This window comes from Mauremys reevesii, linkage group 7, assembly GCF_016161935.1.
Source record: "Mauremys reevesii isolate NIE-2019 linkage group 7, ASM1616193v1, whole genome shotgun sequence".
Classification (NCBI taxonomy): domain Eukaryota; kingdom Metazoa; phylum Chordata; order Testudines; family Geoemydidae; genus Mauremys; species Mauremys reevesii.
In genome coordinates this window covers 55,646,424-55,674,002 of record NC_052629.1, presented here as the reverse complement: position 1 = coordinate 55,674,002, position 27,579 = coordinate 55,646,424, and the positions used below count along the sequence as shown (strand labels likewise).

Below are 27,579 nucleotides of genomic sequence, written 5' to 3'. Positions count from 1 at the left end.
TGTTCCCTGACTGACCAGAGCAGGGGCTGCTCCAGGCTAGTGAGAACACCTGACTCCAATTAACCTGCAAAGAGTCAGGTGAGTCCATTAAGGTAATGTGAACACCTGACTCCCAATTAAGGCCTTTTTAAGACTATAAAAGGGCTCACTCCAGTCAAGCTGGGAAGAGCCAGGGGAGAAGAAGTGTGGCTGAAGGGCTGGTTAATGAAGATATCCTCAAGCCATTGGTAAGGGAGCACTCAGGTAAGGGTGAAGAAGGAGAGCTGTGGGGAAGTGGCCCAGGGAAATGTAGCAACTCTGGCAGTGAAAGGTTGGATGCCAACAGCTGCTACCATTAGGGTCCCAGAGTAGAGGGTGGGCCTGGGTTCTGCCCCCACAACCTGCCACTACAGAAACACCTCCTAGGAGGGGAAGTCAGGCTCCTGTCAAGACAGGAGGCTAAACTGTTCTGAAATAAGCCCTAGGGACAACAGAGACTGTGGAGTTGTCTGACCAACCTCCTTGCTGGCTTATGATGAAAAGGGCTCCGTAGACTGTAACCCTGGCCCTAGAGAGAGAAGGGTTACGTGGAGGGTCGCAGTGAGCCCCTGAGGCTACCATAAACCACCTAGAAGCGTGGGACCCATGGGGACAAGGTCGGAGCTCTGACACCATATATGCACCATTAAAAGCTCTGGAGTGTAACAGTTTTGATCATAGCCATCAGGAGGATTCCTGAGGGTTAGGAAAACAGTTGGTGATATATTAGAAAACAAAAACAAACTCAAAACCCTTTGTGATTTAGAATTCCCAAGAGCCTCCATGCAAACCTTATTTTGATCTTTATTTCACCTTAGTACAATTAATTGCAATTATTGCATGACTGTTGTGAGCAGCACCACTTTGGTTCTGTTAGCAGGAAGTTTTCACACAGAGCCAAGCTTTGAATAATTCTAGACTGGTATTTGAGAGCTCCCTACAACAGTCTCAGCCAATTATGTGTGTGTGACTAAAATGTTGGTTGTTTCTGCTTTGTATTTATCCACTTGACCTACATCTGTGTTGGAAAGTAGACACCCTAGTATTAGATATTATTTACTCATTAATAGCACTACAAAAACAGAACCTACAGTTGCACTCATTGTAGAAACATGTTGCTCTTCATACACCCAGTTTCCAGTTAACTGATCTGACATGATTATGGGTAGGTCAGGCAGACAAGGATATCTAAGGACACTTGCTGCTACAAGGGGACTTTGCTTGTGTTTGTTTTAAGAAATAAGCTGGATATGGTTTATTGGAACAGTCAGTTTGCAGTTCATAATGGAAAGCTGTTTTTCCACTTTCCTTCCTAAATATATTTGAACATAAAAGTTACTTTTAAGACTATTTGAGATGATGCTATTATTTTAATTCATACATGTTCAGTACAGGATCACATATAGTTGCCAGGCACACTTCCAATATAAGTGTTCTCAAAGTGGCTTTTCATCATGTTTTAATGTGTATTTAGTCCACCATAATTCTATTTACCTCAATGGATCTGTCAATTTTCCTTCCAAGCACAGGACTCTTTGTCGCTTTTTGGATAATGTCTCTGATATATCTTTCCCTATCATCTACACAGCTAAAACTCTCATCCAGGCTCTCATTATCTTGTGTCTAGATTACTACAACATCCTTTTCTTTGGCTTTGACAAATGCCGTCTTGCTCCACTTATATCCATTCAGACCCCTGATACAAAGATGATTTTCCTAGCCTGTTTTGACCTTGTCACCCATCTTTACATCCCTCCACTAGCTCCCTATTCTCCATCATACCAAACAAAAGCTTCTTTCAAGTCCCTCCTCAAGTTATCCTCACCCTACCTATCCTCTCTTATTCAGCATCAAAAGGTCAGCTTCCACTTCCCATTGGTCTATGATGCCAGCTTCCATTGCTCCCGCCTTACATTTCCATGTAAGGACCTTTGTGCTTGCTACCATGCTGCCTGCCCTTCTCAGGAGCAGTTCTTCACAAATATCAGAAAACTAATTCACTATCCTCCTTCAAATGCCTTCTTAAAACTCTCCTCTGCTGTGATACCTACAAAAAGCTTGACAACTATTAGGCTTTTGATGTGCTGAGACCACTTCCTCTCATGCTGACCAATATTGTATCCATCTGTTCTCTTGTCTTACATTTAGCTAGTCCTTCTCCAAAGAGTTTGCAGTCTCTTTTTGACTTTTGTTTGTACAGCACCTAGCAAAATTGTGTCCTGGTCCATGATTGGAGATCAGCCCATAGGTGATGTGATAGTTTTTAATATTTAAATAGTAATAATAACTGTGGGTCTGGCCTAACACATCCCATACAATAGAAACGGGGATTCCATCTCCAGGCAAATTATTTTGTGACCAGGAGCAGGCACCTGGAGGTTATACACATTTAATGAGCATGCTATAGTAAATATGCTTTTAAAGTATCCAAAAGAACAGGCACTTACAAACAGAGGATTTGGTTTCTGAACACTGTATTTCAGATATTCAGTAGAGCACAAAGTCAACACTCTGTTCAAGATTGTTTTGTGGGATATCTTTGCTTTCTTTCAACTGTCCCCTCTCTGCGGCTGCCCCTCATTCCACATATCTTTAATTTTCCCTGTCTGTTTACCATTTAGTACAGTATGTATTTAAGCATAGCTTACATTTTATTTATGAGTGATAAGACCGATGTTTGTATCTGACCATAGCAAAGTAGCAAATCCCCAGGTGGGGACCAGATAATTTCCTGGATTTGGGGTATTTGATAGAGTGTAAACTGGGGTAATGAAGTGGAGAATCAGGGACATGATCAGTCTGTAGAATAATTGGAAACAGAAAAAGAGCTCTGTGATGAATAAGGACCCTAAGAGAGTTAGGCACTTATATCACAATGAAATTTAATGGAAGTTGGGTGCCAAACTCATATCAGCCCCTTTGGAAATTCTAGACAATATTAATTTGTGATGAATCATCCAACCAACTCTGTTACTGATGTGAGCGATGGACCTTCTTATGATGATGATTCCAAAAACTGGGTTAGTGTTTCCCTCCCCCAGCTAATGAGCATGTGAGGAATCAACAAACATTGAAAGAGAGAAAATGAAACTGATTCTGGCAATATCTTTGGTGGAAGGATCCTTTTGGTAAATGCCAATTTTGTTTCTTAAATTCCTGAATCTCTCTAACTTCCTTATGTCTGTCACTTTGATTCTCCGTCTCTGTCATCTGTCCTTTATCAACTTCTTTTTTCCCCCCTCTGGCTCTTCTTTGCACTAGCTTGCTCTTTTGTGCCTGTCTCTTCATCCTTTCCTGTTTGTTGCTTCAGGCTCTCCGCTTCAGACCACTCTCTTCCCTGTTTCTTTTTCAAAACCTTTTTCTTGGGTACTTACCCAATACATCTTTATTCTCTAGACAGGATTTATTTTAAATCCCATTTTAATGCATGCCACTGACATCAGCTTGCCTTATACTGACTTGTCTGTCTGAATAATAATACTACTATTAATAATAATAATAAAACTCTGATTTGTAAACAGAGAACGGTCTTCTTTGTGTTAATAACCATTGAACTTGATTCACTAATATTCGTGTGCCATATTATTTGATATTCCAGAGTATTTGGATGGCTGCTGTGTATTCCTGAGAATTCCAAGTTTCGTGAATTTTTACACAGATATTCATGCAAAAATTCACACTACTAATGCAAGAATTGCTTTTGGCTGTTCAGTATTCCTACGCAAGATAGTTTTAGTTCCTGCAATCAGGGGGCAGAAACAACACCCTAAGATATAAGTGAACTACTGTACAAATAGTGAATGTCTGAAGCAAAATTGTTTGTGAACAAGCCAGTGTCTGAATGCTATTTGTGCAGACTATGCAGTGAATATTTATGAATAATGAATACATTAAGGATTCAACCATGAGCTGGCCTATGCACTGGAACATAGGCACGGGGAAGGAGGGTTAGAGACCTCATTTCCAAGCATGGGATACCCACATTGTGACCTGCAGTGTGTCAAGGAAAGCAACCACTGAGCTGTTGCTTCTTTCTCTTGCAAGTGGGTAGGGAGTAGGCAGGCAGGGCTGGGAAATGGTCTTCGCTTACATCCCACATAGAACAAGGAGGAAATAGGAACAGCGTTGTGAGTAATGCTGTGTGGGAACTGGAATTCCCATCCTGTAGCAATTTCATAGATTCTAGGACTGGAAGGGACCTCAAGAGGTCATTGAGTCCTGGTCTCATGGCAGGACCAAATACTGTCTAGACTATCCCTGATAGACATTTATCTAACCTACTCTTAAATATCTCCAGAGATGGAGATTCCACAACCTCCCTAGGCAATTTCACGTTTCTGAAAGAACAAATTAGAACAAAAATGGGTTATGCAAAATTTCAAAGAGGCATATTTTCAAAACATTCCATTTTGATTCTTCCAAAATGGAACATGTGTGAGGGGGGAACATTCTGGTCACAGGCTCCCCAGCTCACAGATGATTGTCAGGTGGGCTGCTGGAGAGCCTGGGAAGATGAACGGGAGGTGAGCTGGCAGGAAACCAGGCAGGCTGGCAGCCTCACCAGCAGTTCCTGTAGAAAATTTCTGTTACTCTAATTGTCATCCTCTGGCTCAAAACTTGGTCCTTGCTGCTCCTGAGGTAGGATGGCTATGAACTGCCCTTACTTAGAGCAGACTTCAAGGACACAATCCAGCCCAAGATCACTTTGTGATTGATTCACTCACAAGAGTGCTAAATCTGTAACAAATATTATTGAAAATAAAAAGTTCAACCGGATCTGCTGGCTAATCTCTCACCCTGGCCTGTGTTCAGTTCCTTTCATTAACATACTAACAACCTTCCTGTTTTTCTTTTGGTTTTCTAATTTGAAAAACCATGCACATGAAAATAAAGAGGACCCAACTCAGGACTGAAATTAACTCCATGAAACAGCCTCTTTGCATTTTGTTTCTACTAAAAGTTGCACTAGTTTGTACTGACCATTGTGCAGGTTTATGGAGCATCCATCTAGAAACCTGTTGGCCATTCTCTAATTCCCAGCTACATTATGGCTTACTCCCCTGTTTCTGTCCTTGAAGGTCTGAGTGCTGGCTTCTCCATGGTGTATCAGAATGGCCAGAATATTGGCAGTCACATCCCAACCACATTGCTGATTATAGGTTTTCTGGTGTGTACCTCTGCATGGTTCTAGTCAGAATTTGGTTCCATACAGAACTTTTATAATGGTCATGTTTGGTCAACTTTTATAGTAGTCATGTTGAAATATCTTCTAGTACTTCATACAAAGAAGGCTTGGAGTAAGATTTCCTGGGAGAATTTATGAATGGAGGATTTAATTTGAAACTTATAGAAATCAATCACAGACTCTGGTTTGTTTTTATTTTCTCCTTTCTTGTGATAGAATCAGGGAGTCCCAGGAAGGGGAGCAGAAGTAACAGAATGTCATGAAAGGCATGACTCTAGTGATGCTTACATTAAAGTTAATGGCAAAAGTGGATTCTGTCTCCCCTAGTATTGTGTCCAACCAATTCTGAAATTGTGTAAGCGCCTGAAATCTAACAAGCAAACCTGGTTATGAGAGGTTCAGAGAAGAGCTGATCAGGAATCATTCAATAAAACAGTTTTTCATTGGAAAATGCTGATTTGGCAAAACAAACTTTTCACTGGAACATACCAATTTTAATTAAATGGCTTCTCAGGTCCAGAATGGATTTTCTTGTCAGAACTAGAAATTAGTTTTTTCACCCCTAAATAGCTTAGTGGATAAGGTACTCACATGGGATGTGCGAGACCCAGGTTCTAGGCCCTGCTCCACTTGATTCAGAAGTCAGACCATATTCTGGGGGGGTGTCTACTTTTTGTTTTGGTTTTTTAATGAAAAATTTCCAATGGTCTTGGTTTCATTTTGATGTGAAATGAGAACTGCTGAAATCTGAAACTTTAACAGAATGGGAAAACCGTTTCCCATCCAGTTCCAGTCCAGAATGATTTCAAGCCCTAAAGGGCTTAATTAAATTTGAAAGCTCCTCAGATTATCTGAATTTTTGGATGCTCAGCTGTAAGTAGTGTCTGACACTTCTAATGCTCTCCTATCATAAGAGCTACTGTAGTTTAACTTGCCTTCACAGATCTCCCCCGCCATCCTTCAGAAATGGAATGCATGTGGTAATCTATTTGTTACACTTACTCCCAGAGTAACAGATTTGTGGAGTGTTTGCAGGTTTGATGACCAAAGGTAACCTTATATTTGTGATCTTGAGTTTGCTCTCTTCCTCCTTGCATTCTCTGGCACAATGTGGTACTAGTGAACTATATATGGAAAGAACAGTTTTTAGAAAGAACCAACATGTAAATGCTTCCAGGCTAAAACAGATACCAACAAATTCTGTCTGTCTTTAGAACAGTCATTAACCTTTTCCACATTGAGATCCTCTTCCACCTGGATGAGATTCAACTGGGACCCTTTTCCCATTTAGCAATATGGGAAGGTCAGGGAGATCAAAATCTCCCTAGCAAATGTTTGTGGCCCTATGGTGCAACCTCCTTTGGTTAAAGGTACACAATTAACTGGTCGATTCAATCGTAATTCAAAACTGCTCCTGCTCCATCTATGGTTGACTAGGAAATAGTCCCATTGTGATAGATGATGACCTGGCCTTGGTTATACACATCTTTGCCACCTTCCATCTGGACCAACCAAATTCTGCTACAAGAAGGAGAGCTTTCTCAGGGGCTGCTCTGAGGTTTTGTACTGAACTCACACAACAAGGACCATCACCAATCTCCCCACCTTCCACTCCAAGTCAAAAAAAAAGCACTGCTTCAACATAGCCCTCTCTAATATAAAACAAGCATATATTTAAAAAACAAAACCAAATGACAGCACTACACTACATACACGATTCTCCCTCTGAGGAGAGGATGAGAGAACACGAACCACACATGACAGATGTTAGTCACATTATGTAAATTGCTACCAGAAGGTGCTCTGATGCTGTGGTGAGGAGGATGGTATACAAACCTACATAGAACAGACTAGAATAGAAAAGCCTTCTCCTAGAATGTACAATGGAAGGTATGTAATACCCCTTCCTGTGGAAGGGAAACAGGCAAAGTGAAAGTCATTGGTCATTCTCTTTAAGTAACACTTTCCTGTTAGAAAACAATAATCTCTTGGAAGAGAAATCTGTCTGTGCCTGTGAAACAGGCAGCAAGTGCTCACTATAATTTAAATGTAGGTGCTTTGAGGAATTTGCCTGTTAATTAAAACACGTTTTCCTCACTGCCTTCTAAAACTGAGTGGGATATAGTAAAATGCTTTTTCCCAGATAACTGTAGATCTGGAAGTTGAGAGAGGGTTTACATCCCTCCATTGCTGTGCTCCCATGCATCGTTTCCTAAGGCAGATCGCTTTCCTGCAGAGGTTGTCATCACTGAAAAAACTCCAGTTTGCCAGGTTTTGCAGGGTATGCATTTGGCCTGCCATTAGCTTCACACTGAGAAACCTAGCTGCGATTTAATTTTCCATTCCATCTATTTCTTCATTGCCTTTTTTTAATATGTCATCTGACTAAAGATGCTTATGAAAACTCTCAGTATGTGCATACTCCTTGAAGCGAGTGGAGGGGTCTCTCTGAAGTGCTGCAGTTACACACTGAGAATGTTGACTAAACATTCACTAGCCCACTAGAAACTGGAGTTTCAGTGGCTGCTACTAATACTGGTACAGTGCTGACTTTGTTATGCAGTCTCATTACACATCAGCACAAGGTTATAAAAGTCAGTTGCATAACTATGTAAAAATCAAAGGAGTTTGTATCTTCTAATATGGGTAGCCAAGGACTTGAATATAGTAGATTTTGGAGCAAGGGACTTTATATAGAGATAATTACATTTTTAAAAACAAGTAAATTCTGATCCTGATCCCAGGTTTAGTAAACTCACAAATGGGACTATGCATTAGGGACACTGGGATTAGAATACCTGGTAGGTGCATTTTAATTGCTATATGAAGAAACTTGCACAATCCTATCTATGCTATGGTTTGCTTTAGCTGCTGCTATCCAGCCACAACTTTAATGAGTAATAAATTCATTCACAATTTAAAAATACTATACATGGGAGAAAAAAATAAGTTTTTGTTTTGAAAAAACTGTTTGCTAGGTTTCAGTGTTACAAAATCAGAACAACAGATGATTGGGATTTGGATCTCACTTGATCAGAACCTCTGGAGCCAGGGGCGGCTCCAGACACCAGCGCACCAAGCGCGTGCCTGGGGCGGCAAGCAGTGGGGGATGGCCTGCCAGTCGCCATGAGCATGCTGCCAAATCCATGTTACCAGAGGACCTCCCACAGCCACGCCGCTGAAAGCCACCTGACTGCCATTGGGGCGGCAAAATACATAGAGCCGCCCCTGTCTAGAGCCAGATAAATACTACAAAGCAGTGTCCATAAATATATGGTCATATAGAACTCCAAACATTTACTTTAACTATATTCATAGCAATAACACCTCCCTCCCCCCATAATTTATGGACATTTGTCTGAGTGATATTTTTGTTTTGTTTGCAGAGCTGCAATGTTGTGAAAATCAGTGCAAGTATATTTTCGTGAAGGTAAGTGCTTGAAGTGTTCATAGTGCTAAATGTAGTGTTCATTTGCTATAGCTTTGATTTCCCTTTGCCTGTTGCTAAAACTTTTTAAATCACTGAGGTTCTCCTTAGATTTGTTTTTTCATAATTATTACTCCCTGTCTTTTTTGGCAATACTGGATTTTGCTTGTATGCTGGATGAGCTGTCACTTAAGAGCTATTTTGTTAGCAAAAACTGTATCACCTAGTGTACTAACATTAAACCATGTGATGCTGATGTATCTGACTACACTTTTTCTCATAATGAAGTCAATGGCAATGCCAAACAGGAATGATGAGAGAATGCATCCTTTTTTGGCACCATTGTCTATGTTAAAACATTTGCTCAAGCCTGTGTTTACTTTAACTATGCAAGCTGCATGTTGATATAAAATCTGAATGATAACTTTTTTGGTATACCATAACACTTCAAGATGTTATAGAAACAGATTAATTTTTTAAAACTAGATATAGTACCAGAAGGCTGTCTGGAGTATCCTTCACTGTCATATCTAAGCCATTGATGATGGTGGTACGAGGAGTGTCTTGCACAGGTATATTAAGCATGGTCTCCAAGAAGCTGTCATGGATTTGCTCAATTTTGCTGACAAAGATGGAGGAAAGTTTCTCATACAGGAGGTGGTTGTCTTTGGGGTGGAAAAAGGCAGTCTGTATCTATTGGGTGGTTAGTGAGATGGAACATCTTCCTTAGCTGGGATGTGGTGGACACTATGGTAGTGGAAAAGAAGGATCTTTTGGTTCTGGCCACAGCAGTGACATTCCTTGTGGGTCCTACTTCAGAGTTGGTCCAATTGACCCTATTCGTTTTTGTTTTTTGAGAGCATCTAGGCCCTTTGTGGAGTGTGGGCTGTGTTGGCAGTAAAGAGCATTTAGGAGCTTGAGTCTCATTTACACTAAGGCCTCATCCCATGACTTTTTTTTAGTGTATGGGGGCCTTAAAATGGGTGTAAATATTTACTCCTCCTTTCACCCAGGAAAGACGTGTCAAGGGGAGTCAGTGTAAATGAAAATCAGTTCTCGGAGTGTCAACTGTGTGGAAAGCAGGTGGCTATAAATTTTCACCATGTTATCAACATCTTCATTTGAATGGTGCTGATTCACTTCACTGGTGCATTTGGCCCTTAATAAGTATCTTATACTTGAATGCACATTCATGTAGGATATGCATATGTGGGAGGACAGGAGATAGAGGGGTTACATTTTCTCAGTAATAAACTGGAAGGACTGAGTCTCCTTTACATTGAAAATGATTAAAAACAGACCTCAGAGTAAATAAAAATTATGTCCAGATCCTCAGTAATAGTAGTAAATATTCCAGCACCTTCTAATTTGGGTTAGACCCTGGTGCACAGGTATTATAAAAATATATGCCTCCATGTACTAAATCAAAAGTGCTTTCCATCACTCTGTATTTTAACCACTGTCTTCAACTACTGTAAACTGTGAATATGCAATTTGGTTCCACTTGACCAGCAAAGAAATACACACAGCTGTGACTTTAGCAATAAACTGTTTGTTTAACGAGCAATTAAAGCACTTTGAAAGCCTGTTTGAAAAATGCTTGGTAAGTGTAATTTATTATTTTATTATCATTGCTGTGCACAAGCACTTTTCAATTAACCAAACAGATTTTAAGAAAAGCTTTAAAATGTTAACGAAACAGCAAGTAAAATTAAACCAACTAAAATCAGTGTTCATGTTAGCTAGGTGAACTGATATATTAGCTTTTTACCTCTAGGTTCAAGTAAGGATATAAGATAAGTGAAAAGAAATGTGCTGTCCTTTCAGCTAGAGATATGTGGATACTTAAAAATTATTCACAACATTTGTTCTAATAAAATTTAAAAATTTATTTCAGTGGCATTCCTGAACTTTTTTGTTCACTTTCTGTGAACATCTGTGTGAGTTAATTTTTTGTTCACAAGAAGAGTTGGAATCTGTGTTCAAAAGTTCAGACCCAAATTGCCTTGTTCTTTTTTATAAACTTTTCAGTCATCCAAATGAACAGAAACAATACTATGTGATAAGGGGGGGGCAGGCAGCAACAGCATGCCAAAGGCCAAAAGTGGATTTGCGACTTCATTTTTCAGGGCACACACTCCTCCTGGGTCCTGGCTGGGTCTGGGGGTTTAATTTAAAATTTAATTTTTATGAAATTTTAAAAAACATTTTAAAATCTACACTACATAATAGTTTAGTTATATATTATAGATAGATAGAAAAGATAAAAACTAAACCTTAAAAAGCATGCAAAACCTAAAATTAAAGTGATAAAATGAAGGAAATGCACACCACACCACACAGGAATCGACTCTATCCTGAAGGTGATGAATCACATGCCGTAGGTTGAGGAGGACTGTGTTCTAGTGTATTGTGTGTATTGTGTGTGTGTAGTGTGTTATGGTAATTTTCTTTACTTTTTTTTTTATTTTATATTTTCTTTATGCGCTGACCTTTAGATGAAAGATGTGACTCCACTGTTTTCATTTTTTTTTTTTTTTTAAAATTTATAATAAGGGGGTAAGGGGGGCAAGGTGGATGCTTTAAATATCATGCAACTGGCCCTGTCCTCTTGTGTATACTGATCTCCTGTCTGCAAGAATCAATGGTCACAACACCATTGATTTCTTCTCTCTTTTACATTACACACCTTTATAATGACATACTCATATTCACTCATTAATTTATTTATTTTTTGTCGTTTCCTCACAACAGCCTGGGCAATATATTAACATACCTTTCAGTAAGTGAAATAATTCTGATAGCTCTTTCTGTCATTCCAAACCGAAATAATTCAGCTGCAAGTTGACAAGTAAATCTAAAGAACCCCCACTGAATGAATTCAAAGATGCTTTCCTTTGATATAGCCTCACTGTTCATTACCTTTTTTGTGAATGTTTTAATCTTTCTGCCATTTCTGTGTGAAGCTAAAATATCCCAAGTTATAAGACTGTATTATTATAGTATTAGTTGGCTTGGATATAGGAAATAACTTTTCCAGTCTGGCCAGGACAAAAGAGAAAGGAGGTAAAATGTCCATGTTTCCAAGTTAATGAATTTTTGTGGTACTACCGGGAAATCTTTTCATGCATACCAATTTTGTGAAATTTCACAAATATTTTCAGCTGGTGAAAATCAGATGGTAGCGCTATTTGATAAATGGGATTCAAATTTTGTGAATGTTTTTAACAAAAACATTTCCCACTGCAATTGGAAGAGTTTGCTTATAAAATTTGCAGATGATACCAAGCTGGAACGGGGTGAAAGCACTTTGGAGGAGAGGATTAGAATTTAAAAGGACCTTGACAAATTGGAGAAGTGGTCTGAAACCAACAAGATGAAATACAATAAAGAAAAGTTCAAAGTATTTCACTTAAGAAGGAAAAAATCAAACGTGCAACTAGAAAATGGAGAATAACAAGCTAGGTGGTAATGCTGTTGAAAAGGATCTGAGGGCTATAGGGAATCACAAATGGAATATGAGTCAACAATGTGATGCAGTTGCAAAAAAGGTTAATATAAAATCATAGAAATGTAAGGCTGGAAGGAACTCATGAGGTCAAGTCCAGCTCCCTGGGCTGTACCAAGTAAACCTAGACCATTCCTGACAGTTGTTTGTCCAACCTGTTCTAAGAAGCCTCAAATGATGGGACTTCCACAATATCCCTCGAAAGCCTATTCCAGAACTTAATTACCTTAATAGTAAGAGATTTTCCTAATATCTAAACTAAATCACCTTTGCTGCAGATTAAGTCCATTGCCTCTTGTCCTACCTTTAGTGTGCATAGAGAACAATTGATCATTGTCCTCTTTATAACAGCACTTTCGGTATTAGAAGATTATCAGGTCTCTGCTCAGGCTTCTTTTCTCAAGACTAAATTTGCTCACATATTTGTAATCTTTCTTCAGAGGTCAGGTTTTTATCACCTTTGTTGCTCTCCTCTGGCCTTTTTCCAATTTGATCACATCTTTCCTAAAGAGTGGTGCCCAAAATTGGACACAGTCCTCCAGCTGAGGACTCAGAAGTGCCGAATTGAGTGGAATAAATACCTCCTGAGTGTCTTCATGTACAACACTCCAATTGCCACACCCCAAATGATATTAGCCTTTTTTACAACTGCATCAAATTGACTCATTCAATTTGTGACCCACTGTGACCCCAAAATCTTTCAGCAGTTCTATCACCTAGACACTTATTCCCCATTTTGTAGTTGTGAATTTGATTTTTTTCCTATGTGTTTGCACTTATCTTTATTGAATTCCATCTTGTGATTTCAGCCCAGTTCTCCAGTTGATCAAGATCATTTTGAATTCTAATCCTGTCCTCCAAAGTGCTTGCAATCCCTCCCAGCTTGGTGTCATCTGCAAATTTTATAAGCATACTCTACCACTCCATCATCCAAGTCATTAATGAAAATATAGAACAGTACTGGATCCAGGAGTAGCCTCTATGCCCTCCCCAAGATACTTCTCCATTTGACAGTGAACCACTGACTACTCTTTGAGTATGGTCTTTCAAACAGTTGCACACCCACCTTATTGTAAATTGATTTAGACTACATTTCCCTAGTTTTCTTATGATGTCATGTAGGACTATATCAAAAGCCTTAGTAAAAATCAAGATATATCACATCCAGTGGTCCCACTTGCACTAGCCTTGTAGTCTTGTCAAAGAAGGAAATTAGGTTAGTTTGACATAATTTATTGTTGACAAATCTATGCTGGACATCCCTTAACCCTGCTACACTAAAGGTGCTTACAAATTGATTGTACAATAGTTCGCTCCAGCATCTTTCTAGGTATCAAAGTTAGGCTGACTGATCTATAATTCCCTGGGTCCTCTTTGTTCCCCCTTTTAAGATAGGTACTATATTTGCACTATCATATGGGAATTATTAACAGGAGTGTCATATGTAAGACACAGGGAGGTAGTTGTCCTGCTGTACTCAGCATTGGTGAGGCCTCAGCTGGAGCTCTGTGTCGAATTGTGGGCACCACACTTTAGGAAATATGTAGATAAAATGGAGACAGTCCATACAAGAGGGTTTGGGGAGGGAAGATACAAACCTGTCCTATGAAGAAAGTTTAAAAATCCTGGGCATGTTTAGTCTTGAGCAAAGAAGACTGAGCAGGGACCTGATAAGTCTTCACATATATTAGGGCTGTTATAAAGAGGATAGTGATGAATTGTTCTCCCCTGAAGGTAGGACAAGAAGTAATGGACTTAATCTGCAAGGGAGATTTAGGTTAGATATTAGGAAAAACTTTCTAACTCTTAGAGTAGTTAAGCTCTGGAATAGACTTCCAAAGAAGGTTGTGGAGGCTTCTAAAAACAGGTTGGAGAAACTATTGTCAGGGATGGTTTAGGTTTACTTGGTCCTGTTTCTACTGGTGAAGAACCCAAGTATTGGTGAGTATGTAGAAATCATAATGGTCAGATCTGATCCTACTGAAGGTCAAACTCTGGCTCAAGGATTGCTAAGTATTACTAAATTGACTTATGTTCTAGGATGGAAAATTTCTGTTTAAACCACAAAATGTCTAAAAGTCGCATAAGGTGCTTGTTAAGTAACTGATAAGTGTGTTTATAGGAGGGTCCCCACCCAGTCTGTGACCACAAGAAATGGGAAATTAAGAAGTGCCATTAGGGTATAGTACTGATGCGCTAAGTAGCCTATAGATGGTGTGGTGTATATTTGATGATAATGGCTGATATTGTGTCTGATATTAACTGAGAGATATATATAATGCTCAATGCTGATTTGAAGAGAGCTAATAAATATGTTAGTGCATATGCATAGGTGATGGTCCCCAAGGATACCCAGGGTTGTGAGGCACTTCACCTGACCTGATGTGAAGCAGTCTTGTCTCAGGCTGCTGTGGATCAGCTCCTTGAAACCACCAGCCTCTGGTAGCTGAAGCACAGCCTTCCAGGTCCTTGCAGGCCTTGCTCTCTTCCCCCAGGAAGTGATGGGCACACTCCTTCCCCAGTGTTCTCAGAGCATTACTTGCAGTCCACCCCTTGTCCACTGAGCACTTACAAAATTACCAGGCCTGCTATTCACAAAGGAACCATACTCACCTTCTTGAAAGATTTGCCTCAGGACCATCACTTTTCTTAACACCATAGTACTTAGACATATTTATAGTGAAAGTAAGAATAACTCTATTATGGAAGAATAGAGATTCAACTAACAGTGAGTAAGAGGAAGACCTCTTTGTAGCTCGAAAGCTTGTCTCACCAACAGAAGTTGGTCCAGTAAAAGAGATTTCCTCACTCACCTTGTCTCTCTAATATTCTGGGACCAGCATGGCTACAACAACACTGCAGACAGCAATGTTATATATTGTTAGTCATATCTTATACAGAGTCAGCATTTTGCAGTGTTGAAAATACTCACATTGGAGTCTTCCATGAATAATCTTGTCCCTTTATTAGTGAGGCACAGTTCTGGTTCTGCTCCCAGTGCTCACTGAGATGGAGATGTCCAAGTATTGGTTTAAAAAAAAAAGGATTGTACACTTATATGGACAACAAAAATATCCAGAGTTATTAACTATAAGAATTTTTTTAGAAAGGATATAAATCCTCATTCTTCATGGTTTAAGCCAGTCTCTAATTACTACAGATTGAGGTGAGAACTTGGCGAAGGAGCAGATTACCCCATATCATCCTGCTTCTGAGTTTGGTGCACCTTTTTCGGAGGCATCTGGTGCTGGAAACTGTCAGGATTTTGGACTAGACAGACTGTGAGTGTAATTCAGTATGGAAATTATTGTGTTATGTTCTTTGAGTACCTGTGAAAGAGATCTGAGCAGTAGAGCTCCTTGTCAAGTGAGTATGCAGACAAAGTGCCAAACCAAAAAGGAGAACTGCATTGGAGACATTGGCCCAAGTTTATATACAGATGCAAGACAAACTGTGCGTGCACAATTGCACACACCCGACTGAGTCCATAAGTCTGCCACCCGCCACCTCATCAATGCAGGCAGCAAGTCAAATTGCATGTGCACCTACAGATATGCAAAACTTGCACTCAACTTCCATATGCACTTTGGAGTCTCATGCTCTCCTTAGCTCTGCACAGAGAGTATTCTTTTTCGCATACCATACAAGATATGGGAAAGTTATAAATTTTAATAATACTTAGGAATGCTTTTGTCAGTAGGTATTGTGTGTGTGTGGGGGGGGGGTTCATTTCATGCCCCTTCCCCTCCATCAATGGACTCTTTCCAGATAGGGAAGACTGGTTGTGGCTCTTTCAGGCCTCACTGGTGACACATTGGTCACTGGAGGAGATCACTCAAAACAACTCTGATCCCTTGCATCATTCCATAGAAACTCTCACCCTTAAAATGAATCATTACACTAAAATCTCACCCCAACACACACCAGGCAATAACAGAGTTAAGTGTCTTTCATATGTCATTAGCTGAAAAAAATCAGATTTATTATTTTTTTAAAAGTGTTTAAACCATTGGATTGCAAAGCAAGGCAGTGTTTGTATCTTCTACCTTTTGCTCTTCATGCACTGACATACAGCTGAGTGGAAGCACATGCTCCTGGACAGCAACTGAAAAGTGAATGGTACCGTACTCAGGTGAGTTAGACACTATGGTCCTGATCAAAAGCCGGTTAAATTAAACCCAGTTGAAATCTTTCCATTGACACCACTTTGCTTTGGATCAGGCCCTGTAGCAGTGTGCTGATGCCTTTACTTTAAGTGCTTGAAATGAAACAAACAAAAAATGTCACACAGAAGCCACTGTAAGGAGTCCCCTATTGAAAAGCATCATTTTTAAGCCTGAAAACTCTCGTGTAGTGTTATCTTTAGGCTACATATTATGTTTGATTTCAGGCACTAAGGGAGCAGTCAGTCTGGCCAGCACTAAAATGGCTGCAGAATAAACAAATACATCAACTAAACTGTAAAAACTGCTGTCCTTGCATTATTTTTTTCTTGCTTGTTTTACTTTCATATTTATAGCTGGAAACGTGCTAGGTTATAGCTACCCACCAGCTCTAGTTTTTTATGTGTTTGGTTTTCTAAGAAGAAAAAGGGTTCTTTTTTGCGGGCAGCAAACAGGAGAAGCACGAGGTCGCTTTTTTTGATACGTAATGATGGCATGAAGTTGTGAAGAAAAAAGCTAATATATTTCAAGTGCCCTCATATCAGCACTATTTCCATTGAATAAATCAGGCCTGAGTCTCTAAAGCTGGCACAAGGACATGTAGATTTTATCCCTTTGCAATAATAAAGCCATTTGTGCCCAAGCAGTGATTCAACTCACGGGAAGGTAGGTTGTGTTACCATCATCAACCTTCCTTATAGCCCTCACTATAGGGAGGAAGCATCTTTAACGTCCAATGGAACATCTTAGCAATTCTGTGGATGGTAGCTGAATTAGTGTGCTCTGCAGCTGTCCTGTCTGTGTTTCTCCCAAACCATCTGGCTCCCATCCTGGCACAAGAAAAGTTATGGCAGGCTTCTATCACTGCATTCTCTTCTCCTGGTGAGCCTTTTACCTCTGCAGCCTTCTGCTGTGGCCTGTGCTGGTGGAAGTTAATGTAGATCCTGAACAGAATCTAGCCCTTCACTGAAGTGATGGAGGAATGAGACTGTAGGGGCAGATTTTTTTAAAGGTATATATGTGCCAAATTCCAATTGGAATCACTGGGAGTTAAACACAGAAATATTTCTAAAAATCTAATTTTTAGTGTCTATTAAATGCAACTCCCCTCAAATAGAACCAGAAAACCCATCACCCACCAATCTGCTTCAAAAAACCCTCAACTCAACAACCCCCACCTACATAATCTAGCAGTAATGTCGTACAGTTAAATTCACAAAAAGTGCTGCACTTGTTCTGAAGACTTCAGCAGGAATGTCGTATACTATTTGACATCAAAATTTATATAACTCCAGAAGTAAAAAATTATGCATTTATCTCAGTCATGGTCTTCATTGTTCAGGCACCCAAACATGAATTCGTCCTTGCTGTAATTGGTCCAGATGAGATTCCAATAGATGCACTTTTTACTTTATTCTGGTGAGGAACTCTCTTTCAATATTCCCTATCCACTCTGCCTCATCTTAATGGCCGTGAATGTGTTACATCTTCAGTATGAGTTTAGCCAGTGTGAGGACTGCAGAATGGGGCCTAAATCAGATAATCTACCTACAGTACTGCCATCTAGGTTTAGAAGTGAGCCCTCTAAATATGGCCCTTGGGTTTTTTGTTTAACACAAAATGTTCGGTGGTGGTGGTTTTCTGATGTTTGTTTTGTTTATTTTCTGGCTGTTGCTTTTAGAAATGCTCTTATGAGGCTGACTTGCCATCATTTGCTTTTATCCTGTGCTCTGGTGTGGCTCAAAGAGGTTCAGTTCAGAGTCATAAAGTTAGAGAAAAACAACAGGAGAAAGCAGGCAGCAGTGAGGAGGAATGGAAAGAACTCATAGCTCCCTCCATCAAAGCTAATACTCCCTCTACCATACTAATTTGCTTGGGGATCTATGATAGTTCTCAGAACTAGATGTAGTGTGATATTTAGACTTAGCTATCTCTGTATTTGATCTGTTTCCTTTTCTTTTACAGATGATTTATTTCCCCCTATCTGCTTATAAATGCAGGTTTGCGTGTTCCAAGTTGCACTGGATCCTTGTAATTTTTGTGTAAGGATTAAGTAAACCCTGAACATATCGTTTAGGCGTTAAAACTGTGTGAGAACCTAGTCCCACTCATACCCCCACACAAATCTTAATTGTCAATGGGGGGAAAAAAGAGCCTCCCACAAAAAAGTACGAGTGCAGAATTTAAATCTACGGTTAAGTTAATGAGCTAGATCCTCACCCGAAGATCTGGGTTTTCCACCCAAGAGAGACTGATTTTAGGCTCTCTTCTTAAAATGCTTTCCCTTTTTGCACCTGCAATTTTTGCAATTGTTCGCAGGAAGAATTACTGTTCACTGGAGGAGTTGTTGTTCTCAGGGCCTAATCACATTAGCCACGCCATCAGGGGCTCATTCATCTGCACATCTACCAATGTGATATACGCCATCATATGCCAGCAATGCCCCTCTGCCATGTACATGGTCCAAACCGGACAGTCCCTATGTGAAAGAATAAATAGACACAAATCAGACGACAAGAACTATAACATTCAAAAACCAGTTGGAGAATACTTCAATCTCCCTGGCCACTTGATTACAGACCTAAAAGTCGCAATATTACGACAAAAAAAACTTCAAAAACAGACTCCAAGGAGAGACTGCAGATTGGACACCATCAAATTAGGCTTGAATAAAGACTGGGAGTGAATGGGCCATTACACAAAGTAAAACTATTTCCCCATGCTTATTCCTCCCCCGCTCTCTCCCCCGGCCCCAGTTCCTCACATCTCCTTGTCAATTGCTGGAAATGGGCCATTTTCATTACCACTACAAACAGTTCTTTTTCCTTCCTGCTGATAATAGCTCACCTTAACTGATCACTCTCCTTTATAGTGTGTATGGTAACACCCATTGTTTCATGTTTTCTGTGTATATATCTTTCTTCCTACTGTATTTTCCGCTACATGCATCTGATGAAGTGGGCTGTAGCCCATGAAAGCTTATGCTCAAATAAATGTGTTAGTCTCTAAGGTGCCACAAGTACTCCTGTTCTTTTTGTGGATACAGACTAACACAGCTGCTACTCTAAAACCTGTTCCTTGGATGTCTCACTTTGTTTGTGTGATTTTTACCTCAGAATCAGTCTGCCCTGGCAGTTGAGATGGAGGGGGGCTAGGACCCTGCGGCAGCAGTTGCTGCAGGGGGAAGTCAAGGACTCTCTGCTCTGGGGCCAGGGAAGCGGGGGAGGAGCAAGTCGGGGTCGGGAGATACTGACTCAGGGGAGGCAGGGGTGGGGGAGGATGGCAGGTGCCAGCGGGAGAGGGGGAGATCACCTGGCTTATAAATATCTCTGTGCCAGCAGCTCTTTTTTTTTTTTTTCTCTCTCCACCACTTTTTGTGCCCCCTGGCTTTGTGTGCCTGAGGCAAGTGCCTCACTCGCCCCACCCTTGTTACGGCACCGCAGCAGGTACACGAACCAGCCCGGCCAGCCAGGGGCTTTCCCTGCATAAGCGGCGGAACAAGTTTGTGAACCACTGGACTAGTGAAAAGCATTCTCCCTCTCCCCCGCCCATATTTTGTTTGTGACATATGTAAAACTTAAAACCCTCATTCAAGCCTTTCCACAGAAATCTAGTATTAGAAGAACAGATGAGCCACGAGTATTTTAACAAGTGTTGTAAGAATGTAAACTGGTGTAAAACTTCATTTTCCTTTTCCATTTCAATACATGTATGAAACTGGCATCCAAAACTTGTCATGGTAGCGTATATGCCAAAGTTTCCTACTGTTAACAAAATCCAGTGCCACTGCTGGTAGAAATGTTGGGAGTCCTAGTGGAGAGGGACTAGCTTTGAACGGGGTTTACCCTTCCATCTAACTGGACACTGTTTAAAACAGTGGCGGCATTTCTACAGTAAGGCTCCTAACCCATCACCATTAACAATGAATGTGAAATTTCCCTAATGTAGACAAGGCTTCACTAAAGAGCAGATCTGGTAATGGGGTAGTTTTAGTATCCTGGCGAGAACCATTACGTAAAGATCATCCTTAAGGGCAACAGGAGGGTTTTTAGTAATCTTACACTAATATTCTAAAATCCTAATGAAAAAGAAAAGAGTAACTTCTTTATGGAAAGGAAAAGAACATCAGGAGAGGGTTTTCACTGGAGAGTATACACTCTTTAATGAGATATTACAGATTGAAGACACCACTACACAAATTCAGCACTGCATCTTAATTCTGCTAACTAAAATTACTTCATGACCTGAGGATATTAACTTAACCAGGGTTCTCAGAGATTTAATAATTACAATTTTAATATTTTTGGCACCAAACAAAGACAATGATAGAGAACTGCCCTAGAAGAATCCCTACAGGACCAAGTAGAGTTGGATAATGTGAATAAAAAAATTGAGATATTATCCCAAGGTTTACTAATTTTATAATTAATTGTGGGAAACCAAGAACTAACACCCAGCAGGAGTTTGAGCACAGGTTCTAAGATTATTTAAAGAAAAAAAATGCAGTAGAGGCAAATTGTTAGTAATTGAAGATTTTATTCTCTGAAAGGTAGCAATAAATTGAGAGCTAACAGTATATCATCAGGAGACTTTGAACCCTCAATTAAAGTAATGTACTTTCCCTTCAGCAGTTTTAAGAATGTATAACTATGAAGAAATAGTAAGTGAAGTTGGACTAAAATTTGCAGTCTAAATTCTTCCAGTATTGCCAGCCCTATTCTTCCAGTAGCGTCTATGCCAAGCATTCAAAAATCATGACTCAAGCCATTTAAAAAAATAAGAAAAAAGGCTTCAGACCTCTGGCCTGTCTAGTCCTATTCTGTCTCCAACAGTGACTAGTACCAAGTACTTCAGAGAAGTCTTCGTTTTCCTTTCCATCTTCTCTACGCAGAATAACTAGCATATGGAAGTTTTTGTCTAAACTCTCTAAGGCCCTCTCTACACTGGATTTAGAATTGTGCCCAGTTGCTGCAAGCATGTCTAACTCTTTTACTGACAGTGTTTTTTTCCTGAACAACATGAACAGGGATTTTTGTCTTGAGACCCAAGGAAAACTGTTGTAGACTAGCAAGGGGGGTTATGGTCCTTGCGTAGACTGCCCTACCTGACATCAAAATCCAGCTGCCTGAGTTCAGCTGTTCAAGTGATAGGCCTGTGCTTCTACTCCTTTGTGCTCGAGCCCCACAGTCATACCATTTCCTGTCTGGGACTCCATTTTGCAACTCCCTGGTAACCGAGTGGATTTAAAACAAGAGTCCTACACTCATAATGGATTGGCTTTTCCCTCAAGCCTCTAGGTAGGCATAATTTAGCTTTGGTGCCCCCTGGTCTCTTGGGGATCAAGTTGTAGCCTGCTTGCTGCAGACCCTGACTCTCAATCTCTCTGTCTGCTGTGTGTGTGTGTGCCCACCTCACAGAGTCTTTCTCTCCTCCATCTATGTAAGGCAGATCCTATTTTGCAGACTAGAGTCTTTTGATCTTCAGATTTTCAGCCTTGGTGAACAGCTCTGCCATCAGGGTTGGGGAAGAGGAGTCCCTCTTTGTGGACATTACCCTGGCTATTGTTTTACCTTTTCTGACTGGCTTCTTCTCATCCTTCACAGAATGGGGGGTGGGGGACTCTATCCTGCAAAGCAGTGACTCTGAGAAAGGTTGGGAGTTATGGTGGATAATCAGCTGAACATGAGCTCCCAGTGAGATGCTCTGGCCAAAAAGGGCTAATGTGATTCTGGAATGCATAAACAGGAACCTTGAGTAGGAATAAAGAGGTTATTTTTACTTCTCTATTTGGTACTGACAGAACACTGTCCAGTTCTAGTGCCCACAATTCAAGGAGGATGCTGATACTTTTCTCTGAACCCTCTCCAATGTAATGAGAATGATTAAAGGATTAGAAAACATTTATAGTGATTGAGCTCTTTGAGACTATTTAGCTCCACAGAGACAGTTAAGGGGTGACTTGATTACAGCATATAACTATATGGGGAACAAATATTTAATAGTGGGCTCTTCAGTCTAGAAGAGAAAGGTAGAACACAATGCAATGTCTGGAAGTTGAAGCTAGACAAATTTGGACTGGAAATAGGGCATGCATTCTTAACAGTGAGAATAATTAACCATTGGAACAATTTACCAAGGATCTTGGTGGATTCTCCATCACTGACCATTTTTAAATCAAGATGGGATGTTTTTCTGAGACAGATACTCTAGGAATTATTTTGGCAAAGTTCTTTAGCCTGCATTATGCAGGAGGTCAGTCTAGAGACTCTCAATGGTCCTTTCTGGCCTTGGAATCTATGAATCTGAGTCTTTAACCATCCCTTTTGGTTTAACTCTATGCATTCAGGCAGGGTAATATCACACAGATACAGGGAAGGACCTATGATATCTATCAAATAATTTTTTTTCTTGGCTGTCCACAATGGGGATATGACACTTTTTGGCCAGCACAGATCTGAGGGCGGGGGGAAAGATTATCCTGTCTGCATGATCAAGAAAACAGTGCTTGAATTCTGATAGCAAAACAGTTACCATGGCTGTGATTGGAACTCAGCAATATTTCTTGAACAGAATCTTTATTGAAATATAGGTTTTTAAAAACAATAATTTTTCACAAAAAAAGTTAACATTTAGTGATATTTTTCATTTTTTCAAAAAATGTGGGTCATTTTTTTTCAGTTTTTTACCCCCAATTAGTTATCAAAAATATTATCTAAATAGTTATCAATTGACATTTACCTAAATCCAGGCTTTTGGCTGAATGGAACGTTTTTGTCTAATGAAATTCTGGATTTTCTACACTATATTCAATAACTATTTTTTAAACATGAACAGCATTCCAATTTGAATACTTGGAATCAAAACCAGATCAACACTTTGAAATACTTTGCAAAACTCCTTTTTGGATTTTTCAACTAGCTTTTGCTCTGATCCCAGTGCGGGGAGATTCTTATTGATGCCAGCCGATCTAACTAGTTGTAGTGTGCAGTATTTCTACCATAAACACTTAGAACCTTCATCAAAATAACTGATACTCAGATTTAAACCTCCAAAAGAAAGCAAATTCGAGGTAGGTCTCCCACAGCACACTTCCTTCACACTCCTGGTACTAATGTATTGCTGAATAACTATCAAGCTGAATTACAGCTGTAGTGCTACACAACAGAGCAGCTGAAAAATATTCCTATCAAAGAGAGAACGCTCTTTTTTTGCATTAGAAAACAAAAAGTCAAGTCACCATTTCTCACACTATGAAATAAAGAGGGACAAAGACCACACAGTTATACTCTCTTGTGTCAGAGCGAGGCAGAGTCACAGCCCCATTGAGCTTTTGGAGGCAACTGTGTCTCAAGTAAATATTATGGGCTGGATTCTCTACCAAGATGCAACCTCTTTGTGCAGCAAAAAAGGGACAGGAAATGGCAGCAAATGACTAGCACAGCATTCCCCTGGCTTTGGGGAACAACCTGCTGACATAACTATGCCAGATGCAGGGGAGTGACTGGCACGGGGACCTGCATGTTGAGGGTGTGTTTTGGGTTCATTGTCTCCTGTAGGAGTAACATATCTTGCGCATCCTAGCAGCTATTCTATGCACTGTAATGGTGGGGATCAGGGCACCCTAGCCCTCAGGATCATAAAACCATAACCCTGTCCCATCCTTCTTGCTCCAAAAGAGTCTGGCCCAATGCTTCCAGGAGCTCAAGAGGAATGTGGAGTGTGGACACCCTTGATCTGTGTGCTGCACCCAAGCCATTCTTTGCCAGACTAGCTCTGATGGCTGCTTAACATTGGCATGATGTAAGGCAGAGGCAATTGGGTACTATTTCACACTCCCTGTTTCTCCTCTGTACATCTCATCTACATTTCAGCCAGAAAGAGAAATCCCTTGAAAGCCCTCCAATTTAAATGGAATAAAAATAAAGTGTCTGTCAAAATTCCCAAGCTTTGTGACTATTTCCTTCTAGTGTACACATTTGTGTATTTCCACATAGAGCTTGGGGCTGCACAGCTCAGGTGTGGAGTGTTACATGCAAGATAAAATATGCTAAGGAGAATAGGAAACAGAGTGGAACCGTACCTTCATTAATGAGTGCTTGCTCTAGGGATGCCAAGTTACGCTTCCCTAGTAGCAGGAGTAGAGCAATTGACTTCAGTAGATTCAGGATCATGCCCCAGGATGGTGTGTGTGTTTGTGAGTGTGTGTATAAAAACAGCTTATCCTTAAAATTTGCATTTTTATAAAATGACTTTTACAAAAAGTGGGGAAATGGCAGATTAGTGCTGGATGAGAGGCACTGGAATTCCCCACTAGGACGCTCTTTTCCAATGACAACAGAGATGTGCATTTAAAATCATAATCCATGAGAAAAGTCATTTGTCAGGTTAAGGTTGCATTACACAATTAATTTTGTTCAGTGTCTTGTGCTGTCTGATTGATTTGCTATTTATTTCAGTTGCCAAAGCTTAAAAGAATAAGGAGACTTCACCAAGCAGGAATCATAATCATTAGACAATCACAGTGACAGTGCTTTGCGGTTAACTGTCTTAGGCCCGGTCTACACTAGGGGTTTATGTTGAATTTAGCAGCGTTAATTCAACTTAACCGTGCACCCGTCCACACCAGGAAGCTAATTAGTTCGACCTAGAGGGCTCTTTAGTTCGAATTCTGTACTCCTCCCCGATGAGGGGAGTAGCGCTAAATTCGACATGGCTATGTCGAATTAGGCTATGTGTGGACGGAAATCGACCTTAGTAGCTCCGGGAGCTATCCCACAGTGCACCACTCTGTTGACGCTCTGGACAGCAGTCTGAGCTTGGATGTTCTGACCAGCCACACAGGAAATACCCAGGGAAAATTTGACACGCTCTGGCGCCTTGTGGATGTTCTGCAGGACCGCAGGCAGGAGGACAGAGCACCCCTGCACTGTATCTGCAACCGCCCTCCCCCGCCACAAAGTCCCAACCCCCCCTCACCCAAAGTAACAAGAAGGAGGGGCGACAGGGGCCGTGAAAACTGTCACTGCACCCCTGCAGAGTGCACAAATACAAGAAGGCTCTCATTCCCTAAATGTTGAGAAGTCCTTCCCTTCCTGGCTCACCGAAGCCCCAATCCCAGTTTCATCCCCTAACTGTGTAGTTGATTATTAAAAGTAGTTTGCTGTTAATTACTATTTCCGTCAAGTTTTTCTACAGAAGATTGTCTGTGAAGGGGGAGGGGGGAAGGGGGTTGTTAATTGCATAGGACAGTCACCTTTACCAGGGTACAGACACGGGGGCAGGATCAACAGCAGGTCACACACACAGTGCAGTCAGTAGGCACCCTGGTCGGTCTGGGAGGTGTTTTCCATGTTCTGTGTGGATGGTGGGTACGTGACTTTGTGGCATGGGAGGGCGGTTACAGAACCTATGCAGCGGTCCTTGTCCCGGACCACAAAGCCACGCAGCAGGGGAATCTGTAACTGTCCTCCCCCGCCACAAGGTCACATAGCCCCCGCACACAGAGTCCCGAAAAGGAGGGATGGCAGGCTCCGTTGAAACAACCAGTCCAGCACTGCAGACTGCTCTAGGAGCAGGAGCTTGTCATTCCTCGAGTGTAGAAGCGGTGTTAACATCACTGCACACCCTACCCACCACAGTCTGCGTCCCTGTTTCAACCCTTTAACGCAAATTCATTAATAAAGAAAACGTTGTTAATTAACAATGTTCCATTAACTTTATTTTTAAACGTGTGTTGGAAGGGGGGAAACGTGGTGAACGGGGTATGTAACCGCAGAAGAAAGTCAACAGTAACTGAAGCAGGGGCAGGTTCAGCTTCTCTGTAAAGAACCTGAACAGTCACAGGTTACCCTGCTCCCTGAGGAACCTAGCTTTCAAAGCCTCCCGGATGCACAGCGCTTCCCGCTGGGCTCTTCTAATTGCACGGCTGTCTGGCTGAGCATAATCAGCAGCCAGGCGATTTGCCTCAACCTCCCATCCTGCCATAAAGGTCTCCCCCTTGCTCTCACAGAGATTGTGGAGCACACAGCAAGCTGCAATAAAAATGGGGATATTGGTTTCGCTGAGATCCGAGTGAGTCAGTAAGCTCCTCCATCTCCCCTTGAGATGTCCGAAAGCACGTTGAATGATGACAGTTACCCAAGACCACCCTCGACACATTTTTCCCCCTAGCATGCATTGTGGGGAAATCCCAGAATTCAAATGGGCAGCGGGGACTGCGGGAACTGTGGGATAGTTTCCCACAGTGCACCGCTTCCAATGTTGACGCTTGCCCCGTTAGTGTGGACTCACAAAGTCGAATTAGTGTCCTTAGTGTGGACACACAAATTCGACTTCGTAAGGTCGATTCCACAAATTCGAATTAAGTTAAATCGAACTAATCTGATAGTGTAGACATACCCTTATTGTACAGACTGTCAGCAATGACCTTTGTGAAAGTTTAAGAGAACAGGTTTGAGATTAACCCTCAGGATTTGTGTTAAGAATGAGTGTGACATGTAGCCTTGTTCTCTGTAATACAATAAAGTGAATTGTCCTAATTGAATAAGGTATCCAAGTGAAACACTGATCTCAGTGCTGTCTGATTCATTATTATCTCACCCAATACAATTTCAAACAGCCCACATGCTCATATATAATGCTTGACAAAAGTTTGAGGGACACAAAATGACCACTCACGCATTTGCATGTGAAGTTATTAAAAATTATCTGTGTAAACAGGTTATTGGCATGTGCAAATGACCACTTAAATGGATAACTGGACACTTGCATGAGCATACATTCATGATTTGCATATGCAGTCACAGTAACTGAGCATGCAAATTAAGTGTGAATTTTGGGTACACATCTGTGCAGATAGATTATCAGGGGTTGGCAACCTACGGCACGCGTGCCAAACACAGCACACAAGCTGATTTTGAGTGGCACGGTGCCGCGGTCCCAGCCCCCACACCCACTCAGCACCTCCGCCCACCGCTCTCCCTTGTGGGGGCAGGAGGCATAAGCTTGGTCCTGCGGCAGCCAAGCTTCCCCCCTCCCCCACTTCTTCCCCCAGCGTGGTGCTTTCCCTCCCCTCCCCCTCTCCTTCCCTGTGCCAATCAGCTGATGGCCCTAGCGAGGGGGGGAAGAGCGGCAGCATGCATGCAGCTCCATAGAGGAGGCAGAGAGAGGTAGGGACGGGGCCCTGGGGAAGGGGATGGAACAGGGCATATCCCTTCCAGCCCCCTGCCATGAGCTGCTGAGGGCAGGGGGCTAGGAGCACCCCTATGAGCCGAGCACC

The 27,579-nt window shown here is 41.2% G+C and overlaps 1 long non-coding RNA gene across 1 annotated transcript; it reads left to right on the top strand.

Annotated features, from left to right (window-relative positions):
* The first annotated feature begins 183 nt into the window (after nt 1-183).
* LOC120369335 lies at nt 184-18,317 on the top strand. Its single transcript, XR_005583086.1, has 6 exons — nt 184-243; nt 8,590-8,633; nt 15,299-15,419; nt 16,213-16,270; nt 17,644-17,720; nt 18,267-18,317. It is a non-coding gene; the product is annotated as an uncharacterized LOC120369335 (long non-coding RNA).
* Nucleotides 18,318-27,579: the final 9,262 nt, after the last annotated feature.